This window comes from Pinus tabuliformis, chromosome 6 (genome assembly GCF_031772625.1).
Source record: "Pinus tabuliformis cultivar Carrire ecotype Pingquan chromosome 6, CPIR1, whole genome shotgun sequence".
Taxonomy (NCBI): Eukaryota; Viridiplantae; Streptophyta; class Pinopsida; order Pinales; family Pinaceae; genus Pinus; species Pinus tabuliformis.
Genome location: NC_142292.1, coordinates 630,907,326 through 630,918,199, shown reverse-complemented (window position 1 = coordinate 630,918,199; position 10,874 = coordinate 630,907,326).

Sequence of the window (10,874 nt, the reverse complement as noted above, 5' to 3'; positions counted from 1 at the left end):
AGATTGCTCCACTGTGATCCTTGAAGGGATTATAGAGGATGTGATGGTCTCCATTGATTCTTGGGAGTACCCTGTTGATTTCTTAGTTCTCCTACCAAAGGAAAAACTTACTGGGCATCATCTCATCCTAGGAATACCCTACTTGGCCACTGTCAATGCTTACATCAGTTGTCGAACTCGGAACATGACCATTAAGAAGGGGCATATCTCCAAGCAGATAATCATATACCCTCTTGCCCAACCCTTGCTAGAACATGATCTACCTCTCTGGTTGGAGGAGGAGGATGATGACAAATTCTATTATGCACCACTATGTGCAGTAGAAACTATCATGGGGTGGAAACTACAAAATGAGGATGATATCATTGAAAATTTAATTCAGAATCCACCCCCAAGTATTTTTCCTTTAGAAGATTTAGTGAAAGAAACCTAAGACAATCCCTTAACTAATATTTGTGTGACCGACCTGAACTTGCTCCGTGTTAAGAATATATAGTTTGGCCTAGAAAGAGCTTTTAAAATCAACTCAACCCTATCCACTTCCTAGAAGAAGGAACTGTGCAGCTTATTGAGAAAAGATTTAGATGCCTTCGCTTGGAGTTATAAGGAGATGAAGGGAGTGCACACTTCAGTATGTACTAATCATATATATATTAAGGAGGATTGCAAACCATTTAGGAAACCTAAAAGGACGATGAATCTAGCCCTTAAAGATATTGTTAAGGAAGAATTGCAAACATTACTTGATGCACGATTCATCTACCCCATCTCTGACAGTGAATGGGTCTCTCCTTTGGTGCTAGTGCCAAAGAAAAATGGTAAGTGGAGAATCTGTGTCGATTATCGAGAACTGAACAAGGCCACTAAAAAGGACCATTCTCCTTTGCCTTTCATAGATCAAGTGTTAGATGGTCTGGCGGGGAAAAAGTTTTTCTCCTTCTTAGATGGGTTTAGCGGGTAAAGTCAAATCCAAATTAGCCCGGAAGACCAAGATAATACCACTTTCACTTGTCCTTGGGGTACCTTTGCATATCAGGTCGTTCGTTTTGGATTTTGGAACACTCCAGCCACCTTCCATAGAGCAGTATTGAGCATATTTTCTAAATTGCTTCATGATTCAGTGGAAATATGTATGGATGATTTTACTCCTTATGGTTCTAGCTTTCAAGAAGCTTTATCTAACCTAGGAAATTTTTTGGACAAGTGTATTAAAATTAACCTATCCCTCAGTCCAAAAAAATATGAATTTTTTTTCACTGAAGGGATCATGCTAGGTCATGCAATATCTCAACAAGGATTGCAGGTGGACCCCAACAAAGTTGCGATCATCCAAACAGTCCCAACTCCTCAAAAGGTGAGAGATGTCTGAAGTTTCCTAGGCTTAGCTAGATATTACAAGAGATTCATTAAAGATTTCAGTAAGTTAGCCTCTCTAATGTTTGGTCTTTTAGGAAAAGATGTCGAGTTCATATAGGCTGAAAATTTTCAAGAAGCCCTAGATACCTTGAAAAGCAAACTTGTGACTGCCCCAATTTTGAGATGCCCAAACTAGGCCCCAGCCTTCCACATTCACACAGATGCCTCGAACAAACCAATAGGAGTAGCCTTGGGAAAAATTGATGAAAATTTACCTTATGCCATATACTTTATAAGTAAAAATTTGTCAAAGGAAAAGTTAAACTACATGGTAACCAAGAAGGAACTCCTAGCTGTAGTGCATTCTTTAAATGAATTCAGACATTACATCACAGGATATCAAACCTTCATACACATTGATCATGCTACAATTAGGTATTTAATGAACAAAATAGATGTAAATGATCGTGTTATAAGATGGTTTCTTTTATTGCAGCAGTTTGATTTAACAATTGTTGATAAGCCTAGTAAAGAAAATGGTGTTGTTGACTTTTTGTCTAGAGTAAATTTCCCTGCCGGTGATGAAGGAATGGTGGATGATGAAATGCCACATGAACACCTTTTTGCTATCTTAGCACTCTCCCCATGGTCTTTTGGTATAGCAAATTACTTGGTTTTAGCACAGTTCCCACCACAACTGTCCTCAAAAGAGAAGAGTAAGATCGTGAGGAAAAGTGCCCCTTTCATCTGGATTGGGGGCAATCTCTTCAAACTTGGCCCAAATCAAATCTTGAGAAGATGTGTCAGGGAGGAGGAAGTTTTTGACATTCTCCTGACCTATCATGACGGGCCTTGTGGAGGTCATTTTGCAGCAAAGTGGATTGCCTTCAAAATATTATAGGCATGCTACTATTGGCCCACTCTTCATCAAGATGTGAAGAGATATACCAACCAATGTGATCAGTGCCGAAGGATGGGGAAACCTACTCTAAAGGATGAGATGCGCCTGCAACTTCAGTTGACCTTTGATCCATTTGAGAAGTGGGGCATGGAATTTGTCAGTCCTATCAGCCCTCCTTCAAAACAGAGACAATACATCATTGTGTGCACCGATTACCTGACAAAGTGGGCAGAGACAAAAGCAATCAAGGTAGCAACAAAGGAAAAAGTAGCTGAGTTTTTAAGAGAAAACATATTCTATAAGTTTGGGTATCCAAGAGAACTGGTCACAGATCAAGGCAGCGAGTTCACTTCCAATTTAATTGAAGACCTACTCACACATCATAAAATCAAGAATAGGACTTATACTAATGGGTAGGTGGAAGTCACTAATAGAGATTTGGAAGGAATTCTGACCAAGGTAAAAAGCAGCAGCAGAAAAGATTTTGTGGATAGACTAGTTGAGGCCACCTGGGCCTACAACACAACATGGAAGACCACCATAAGGTTCAAACCCTAAGAACTGGTCTATGGGAAGAAGGCTTTGTTGTCGATAGAATTTGAATACAATACACTAGGGATGGCAGCTCAGTTGGACCTAGACCTCAGCCATGCACAGAGGGAAAGACTACTCCAGCTCAATGGATTGGATGAACAAATATTGTAGGCCCTTCTCCACACAAAGGTGGTTTAGCTTCAAAGGAAAATATGGCATGACAAAAATATCAAGGAGAAGCAATTCCAAGAGGGATATTGGGAAGTGCTTTATGACTCAAGGTATAAAGACTTCAAAGACAAGTTGAGGAAAAGATGGGTGGGACCCTACACTATGGGAGAATGTAATGAAAATGGTTCAGTTTTGATCAGAACCGTTGATGAGGAAGCCAACCCCATGCTTGTCAATGGACATAGGTTGAAAATTTACAAGAAGCCCCTCTCCAAGCGAGAGTTCATTGACGATCTGAATAAGACAATGTTGGTAGTGGAGCAATTATTAGCCTCCACTACACCCACTTACTGAAGAAGCAGAAAAAAGAAAAAATAATAAGGACTCAAGTGAAAACCTCCTTGAGGCACTTGAGTCCCATCATTGGGTCGAAAACCCCTTTTGAGGTGGTCCGGTGATGAAAAAAATAGAAAAAGGAGAAATAATAAGATCCCTGAGTGAAAACCTCCCTTGGAGGGATCCAGGGCTGGAAATTAGGTTGAAAAGCTCCTTGAGGTGCTCTAGTTGTCTTTCAAAAAAAGAGAGAAGAAAAGAAGAAGAAGAAAAAATAGAAATAAGGAAAAGGAAATTGACTTTTAATGTACATTGTAGGTTATAGGTGGACCAAAAGAGCGAGAGAAGATTCCACTGAGCCTATTTCATATTCCCCACACTCTTCTCCATCGTTTCTAACCTTCATTACACCTCCTTGTGTTTTTTTCCTGAAGATTATGTATCCTACACGAGGCTCCTCTAAAAATCACAGAGAGCCAGAAATGGTCTCAAAAATCAGTTTGATGGGTTGAGAGATTTCTTGAAGAGCATGTAGGCCTTCCTACACCTATCCACCCTCCTAGCCATCCATCCCACACCTACACCACCTCATCATCTTCGATTTCTACCCTTCCTATAAAAAAAACACAAAAACTGGTTTTTTAGAAAAAACAAAAAATAAAAGGAACAACACCTCCAAATCTCACCTGCAGCTTACCAAGTACCTCTTAGTCTTCATTAGCATCCCCAATATCATCCTCATAGCTCCTAGCACAGCAATCAGCTAAAAATTTTAAAGGTAGAAGTAGCTACAGGAGCTCCTATAGGAATTCATGTAGCAGCTGATCCCATTAAAATCAAGCGACAATAGGAAAATAGGTGCAGCCATAGGATTGAAGTGGACACTTGAAGTCAGATCCAACCAGAGGATACCTGCATAAAGCACACAAGCCACACATCAGGGAGCAGAAAGTATACAACAGAGGAGATAGACGCATGCAGCAACTAAAATATGAGCATGCAACAACAATGGAACCAAAATGCACCACATCACGGACGTTTGACTTATAGGTAAGTGTCTAACCCGATCCCACGTTGCATCTTTGTAATTCAAAAATATGCATAAGTGAATGAGATGGTTAGGGTTAAATTAGAAAAGGTGGCCAGTTAACTAGCCACCCTCATCCAGCTGATTGCGCTCATCTGGAGATGCCACCACACATATACCTAGTCAACTCACAGAAAAATCCAAAAGACAAGTAGTGGAGGGTATACACACTTTGATGTAATGATGGGAAGTGATTGCAAGAAAGAGTCATGAGGAGTCATGATGACAAGGCAGTGGGGATCAATGGTCCAAATATGGAAACGTACATTTTTTCCATCTCACCCCATCAGCGGAAATATCTTAAAGAAGACATAAGTACTCCTCCTCGAAAATCCTTCACCACATTTTCTTCCATTTCATCTTCATCCACTTAGCTGTAGCAAGCTCTATACCACCTCCATAGCCTCGAAACCATTGTTCTCTATCATTTTCAGCCATTGTCCTACTATTGGCATTCTACAAGAGCAGTAATAGGTCCTACAGGAGCACCTACAGTCAATACTACAGGAGGGATAGTAAGCAGTTTTTAAGGAGAAAACAAGAGATTTTTGCTCGATTTATGGCTTGAGGAGGTAGGCTCTATGCATACCCAACTTGATTATTAATATGTGCAAGGAATGATGCAATTTTAAGGAGGAATTGAGCTTGTAGGAGAAGAGGAATTTCATAAAAAAATTCTTCCTATTTTCTTAAAAAAAACACACACAATTTTTCTCTGTTTTCTTGTTCCTTTAAAATTCTTGTCTCCATCTCTATTTTGGGTGTCCAAAGGGGGTATAAGCAGAATGACAGGGGGATTCATGAGGAAGGAGCCCACAAATTCAGCTAGGATCCATGAGCATCCCGAGGTAGTAGTCATTTTTACCAGAGCAAATTGCATGCCATTCATAGAAAAATTCTGAGGGTTTAATGAATAAGTGGCTCAGGAGTTTGCCCTTTCTTTAGTCCCTCAGTCAAGGACCCATCCCACTATTGCTTTGAGAGGTATCTCCATGGAAATCACCCTAGAATTTATCAGCAGGGTTACTATCCTTCCCCTTGGATTACCTTGGAGCAAAGATGAAAAGCTAATTGGGCAATCTGGCAAGAAAACATTCTTCCAACCAAATGAAAATCCTGTAGAAGACAAAAATGGAATTAGAAGAACAAGCATACCTTACCCTTGGGATGAGGTTAGTTACCAAATTATCAAGTATATTTCCAGTGAAGGAAGGTATAGCATATTTTATGGCTACCATTTCAGACTCCGCCATGAGCTGAGATATGGCATGGACACTCCAACCCCGCAAGAAACTCAGCATTCTACATTTTCTCCTGCAGTCCCTTATAGACTCAAGCATTAAGTTGAAGGCAAGAGGTCCATATCAGTTGGCTCACCATGGGTTGATTAAACTATTAGTGGAAGGAGGCCTCCCTACCTTCACAATCCCCATAGCATGGGAAATCTTCATAAACATGACAGAAGAAGATGATATAAAGGCCCTCACATATGATCACAGTCCTTCTGATAGTGAGAGGGAAAAGCAAAAAGGGGAATAAGGGGAGGAAACTAAGGAACAAACAGAGAAGGAGGAAACTAAACCAGAGGAGGAAGAAACCAAAACAGAGCAAGAGGAAACACAACCAACAAAGACATAGAAGAGAAAAGGAGAGGATAAAGGGGTAGAAAATATAGAAGAATTTCCTCAGACCCTTAAAGGAGAGGCAGCAGCCACCCTCACTATCCTTAGCACCCCAATGAAACCAAAACAAAAGAGGAAGAGGCAGACATCAATGTATTTTAGGGCTCAGAAAAGCACAAGGATAAAAATAGGAAAACCACAGCCATCTTCAATAGTGCCTATTGTAATTGAAGATTCACCACTGTCAAAGGGGAAGAATCTCCCTCTAAATCCCCCATCACATATGAAAGGGGAAGTCCTAGATCTTCCACCTAGAAGGAAAGAGTGCAACTAAAAGATTCAAAAACAGCTCTACAGGAGGCACATATTGTTCTACAAGAGACCCTAACTAAGCTACAGGAGACCGAAAAACTTGAGAAATGGGTAGAAGAAGAACCAAAGGGGAAGGAGGAAACAATAGAGACTCAAGAACCTGACCCCCAGCCTGTTGGCATTATGATTCAGGTGTTGTCCTTGATGGCAAACTCATTCAGGTGATAAATCAAGAAGGACGCAGAAAATATGTTCAGCAAGTGCGTCCCCGCAGGTAGACCATGCAGAACCCGCATCCAGGGCCGCAGGCCAGCCGTTCAGGAGGTGCGTCCGCCCAGTGCACACATTTCAAGGCAGAGAAAAGCACGTGGGGGTTTCTTGTGTGGTATCTAGCCGACGGTTTTGTGTTTCTATGGTGTCGGCTCGTGGTATTGTTCCACGCTTTGGGGAGAAGCTTGCCTATATAAAGCAAAGGAGTTCATTTGGATTAAGCATCATCTTGGTTGAATATCTCTTGTTGAGATCTAGTCCAAATCTATAAGGGCGAATCTTCTAATGGACTACGATCTATATGGCACATGATCAGATCTGTGGATCTGAGTGTTTGGGTTGGTTCTGAAGTCCTCTTATCTTCTATATCTGAAGGGACGCAGATTCAGTGAAGGGAAAGTGCGCCGGGACGCAGTACAGTAAAGGCTCAGGTGCGTCTCTGAGGCAAAGGGCGCGGCGCGTCTGTGGTATTGGGTGCGTCTCTGAAGCGAAAGACGCGGCGCGATAGTGTTTCTGTGTGCGTCGGTCGCAGAAAAGCAAAGAGGAACAGTGCGTCTGCACGCAGAACAGCATAAGGTACACTGCGTCCAGTCGCAGGCCACAGAAAGAAAATATGCGTCCCTGTCTTAAGATAATCTGTTGACTGTATATTTCTGTCCATAAGGTGTTCTGGGTTGTTTCTGTAATTACTGATCTGATATCTGTAGTAGACTGTATCTGTTGTATACTTGTTGATCATTTGATTCTTCATGAAAAGAAGTAGGGGGTTGTAGCTCCCTTCCAGGAGAGACTGGAAAACGAGAGAGAGTTGTAGCTCTCTGCAGGTTGCAGCCTGCGTGCTGGTAAAGGACTGCACCAGTACAAAATCATTGTAAAAAGAATTTCTTGAAAGAAGATAGAGACATATTGCAGCAGGTGGTTTTTCTCCCGCATTGGGTTTCCACCTTACATCTTGTGTTCTTTGGTGTGACTGTCTATTTTCTTTATTCATGCTCATTGTTTTATGGTACTGATATGCAAGAATATTTCAAAAGATCAAATAAGGAAGATTTGGTAAATTGCTAGATAATACTGATTCACCCCCCCCCTCTCAGTATTATTTCCAACAATTGGTATCAGAGCAGGTCCTTCAGAAAAGCTTGATCGCTTGAAGGTAGATCGTTCATCATGAGCAACTACGAGAGAGAAGCATCAATCAGGCCACCCGTCTTCGATGGGACAAACTTCAATTATTGGAAGGTAAGAGTTACTGCATATCTTCAATCTCTTGGTACAGAAGTTTGGAACATTGTAGAATCAGGCTATGCCTTTCCTTCAGCTACTCCTACAGATCCAGCTGAGAAAAAGCAGTATGAAACAAATGCAAAAGCAGTCAGTACTCTATTAGGAAGTATATCTCAAACAGAGTTCATGAAGGTCATGCACTTCAAATCAGCAAAAGAGATATGGGACAAAATGATCACTAGCTATGAAGGAGATGAACAGGTAAAAGAAGCTAAACTTCAAACTCTCAGGATTCAATATGAGACTCTCAAGATGTATAATGATGAAAGTGTGGCTAATTATTTTCTTCGGGTAGATGAGATTGTTAATTGTATGAAAAATTTGGGTGAAGAAATAAAAGAGACTATAGTAGTTCAAAAGATTCTAAGATCTTTATCCCCCAAGTTTGAATCTAAAGTATCTGCAGTAGAAGAAAAGGAAAATCTCCGTGTTCTCACTATGTCTCAGCTGCATGGAATTCTAACTGCTTATGAAATGAGAAAGGGAGGTCCATCAGACAGAAGGGAAGCTGCTTTTAAAGCATCAGGCAAAGAAGATCACTATGAAGCAAGTCATGTTCCAGAAGAAGAGGAAGAAGAATCAAATTTTGTCAGAAATCTTCAAAGGGGTTCTGGAAGGTTCAGAGGTAAGCTACCTTTCAAATGTTTTGCTTGTGGAAGAGTAGGTCATTATGCTGCAAAATGCTCTTATAAGGATAAAGGAAAGGAACCAGTTAGATGGAACAAGAAACAGAGTGCAAATAAGAAAAGCTACTACACCCATGAAGATAGTGATGGCTTATCAAACAGTGATGAAGATGAACAAGGTAACAAATATAGATTGTTAATGGCATTTGAAGATGATGATTATGAGGATGCTGTAGATGTGGATAACCGTTATGATGAAATTACTAGACTCAAGAGATGTATAGAAGAAAAGAACATGATTATTGATACTCTACAATTTCAAATTGATGAAAAGGAAAAACATCTTGAAAAATTAGAAGGTGAAATTGTTGGTCTTAGAAAAGAAATTGAGAAAACAAAAACTATTAATCTCAAGTTTGTCAAAGGATCTGAAACTTTGAATGAGATTATCAGTGTGCAGCGGTCTCCACTAAATAAGACAGGTCTGGGCTATAATGGAGAAACTTCTCAAGCATCCACTTCAAAAAGTTATCTTGATGCAGCAAGAAGAAATGAGCAAGAGCACAAGGAAGATCATCAGGTAAAGCAGGGACAAACGTCAAACAGAAACTATCAGGGGCAATCCAGCTTAAGGGTGAACAAAAGCCACAACCAGCCACAGGTAAAATCTTCCCAATTTGGTTCAAGAATAGATGAAAATAGAAATTACAATCAGTTGGCTGGTAGATTCAATAATCGCAGAAACTTCTTCAATGGACAATGCTTTTCTTGCCATAACTTTGGTCACAAAGCAGCTCAATGTGTTGCGTATAAAACAATCATGACTAGGGAAGCTCAAAAACAAAGAAGTATGACAGGGATTACAAAAAGGACCTATAACAACTTTTCAGCTCTTGAAAATGAAGTTGAATGCTCTATTTGCAATAATTTTGGACATGAAGACTTTGAATGCAGAAGCAGGTTTCCGGAAAGAAAGGTACAAGAACAAAAAAAAGAACAAGCCTCAGGCACCAAAACATGGAAAATAAAGGAACCTCAAACAGAAAGATGTGGGATAGCATTCTATGCAGAAGGACAAGAAAATCTATGGTACATTGACAGTGGATGTTCAAAGCATATGACAGGTGATAAAGAAAAACTTGAATCTTATTCTAATTTAGAAAAGGGAAAGAAAGTCTCTTTTGGAAATGATACTCCTGCAACTATAAAAGGAAAAGGTATTGCTCCTTTAAAAGAAGATGTTAAGGCTGGAAATGTTTTGTTTGTTGATGGACTAAAGCATAATCTTCTAAGTGTAAGCCAGATGTGTGATCAAAGAACCGAGGTTATATTCAGATCAAATGGATGTCTTGTTCGTGATCTTGATACAGGTAAAACAGTTCTCAAAGGAAAAAGAACTCCAAATAATCTATACATATTTGATGAAGGACAACAACAATGCTATCTAAGCAAGGAGGAAGAGCACTGGTTATGGCATCGAAGGTTGGGACATCTAAGCTTCTCACAAATAAGGAAAGCTTGCAAATATCAGGCAGTTCGCGATCTTCCAGATATCAAAATTCCTGACAACACCATATGCAGATCATGTCAGTTTGGAAAACAGACCAGAACTAACTTTCCAGAGAAAGAAGGATCAGCCAGCATGCCTCTTGAGCTAGTACATACAGATGTATGTGGACCATTCAGAAAAAGAACACCTAGAGGAGAGGAATACTTGATATTATTTATTGACGATTTCTCCAGGTTTGTTTGGTTAGGACTTATGAAGCACAAAGATGAAGCTTTCGAAAAATTCAAATCCTTCAAAGCTTTGGTTGAAAATGAATCAGGTCACAAAATTAAGTGCCTCAGATCCGACAGAGGTGGAGAATTTACTTCAAATGAATTTTTCGATTTCTGTGATGAACATGGGATAAGGAGAGAATTTTCTACAGCTAGAACTCCTCAGCAAAATGGAGTAGTGGAAAGAATGAACAGAACAATCCAGCAAATGGCTCGTGCTATGCTTGATGAATCAGGAACTCCTGCAACCTTCTGGGGTGAAGCTGCACATGCGGCAGTTATTATTCTCAACAAGACAAATGTCCGAGTGAACAGCACTCAAACTCCTCATGAGCTCTGGAGTGGTAAAACTCCTTCGGTAAAGCACTTCAAAATCTTTGGGAGCAAATGCTATATCAAGAATACTGAGGAGCAGCTTGGCAAACTTGATCCTAGAGCAGATGAAGGAATTCTTCTTGGCTACTCTCCACATAGCAAAGCATACAAATGCTACAATAAAAGACTTGGCAGAATTGTTGACAGCATTGATGTAGTGGTTGATGAGAAGGGATACATTCCTAGGCAAATACATCGTGAAGACATTGAAGAAGATGAAA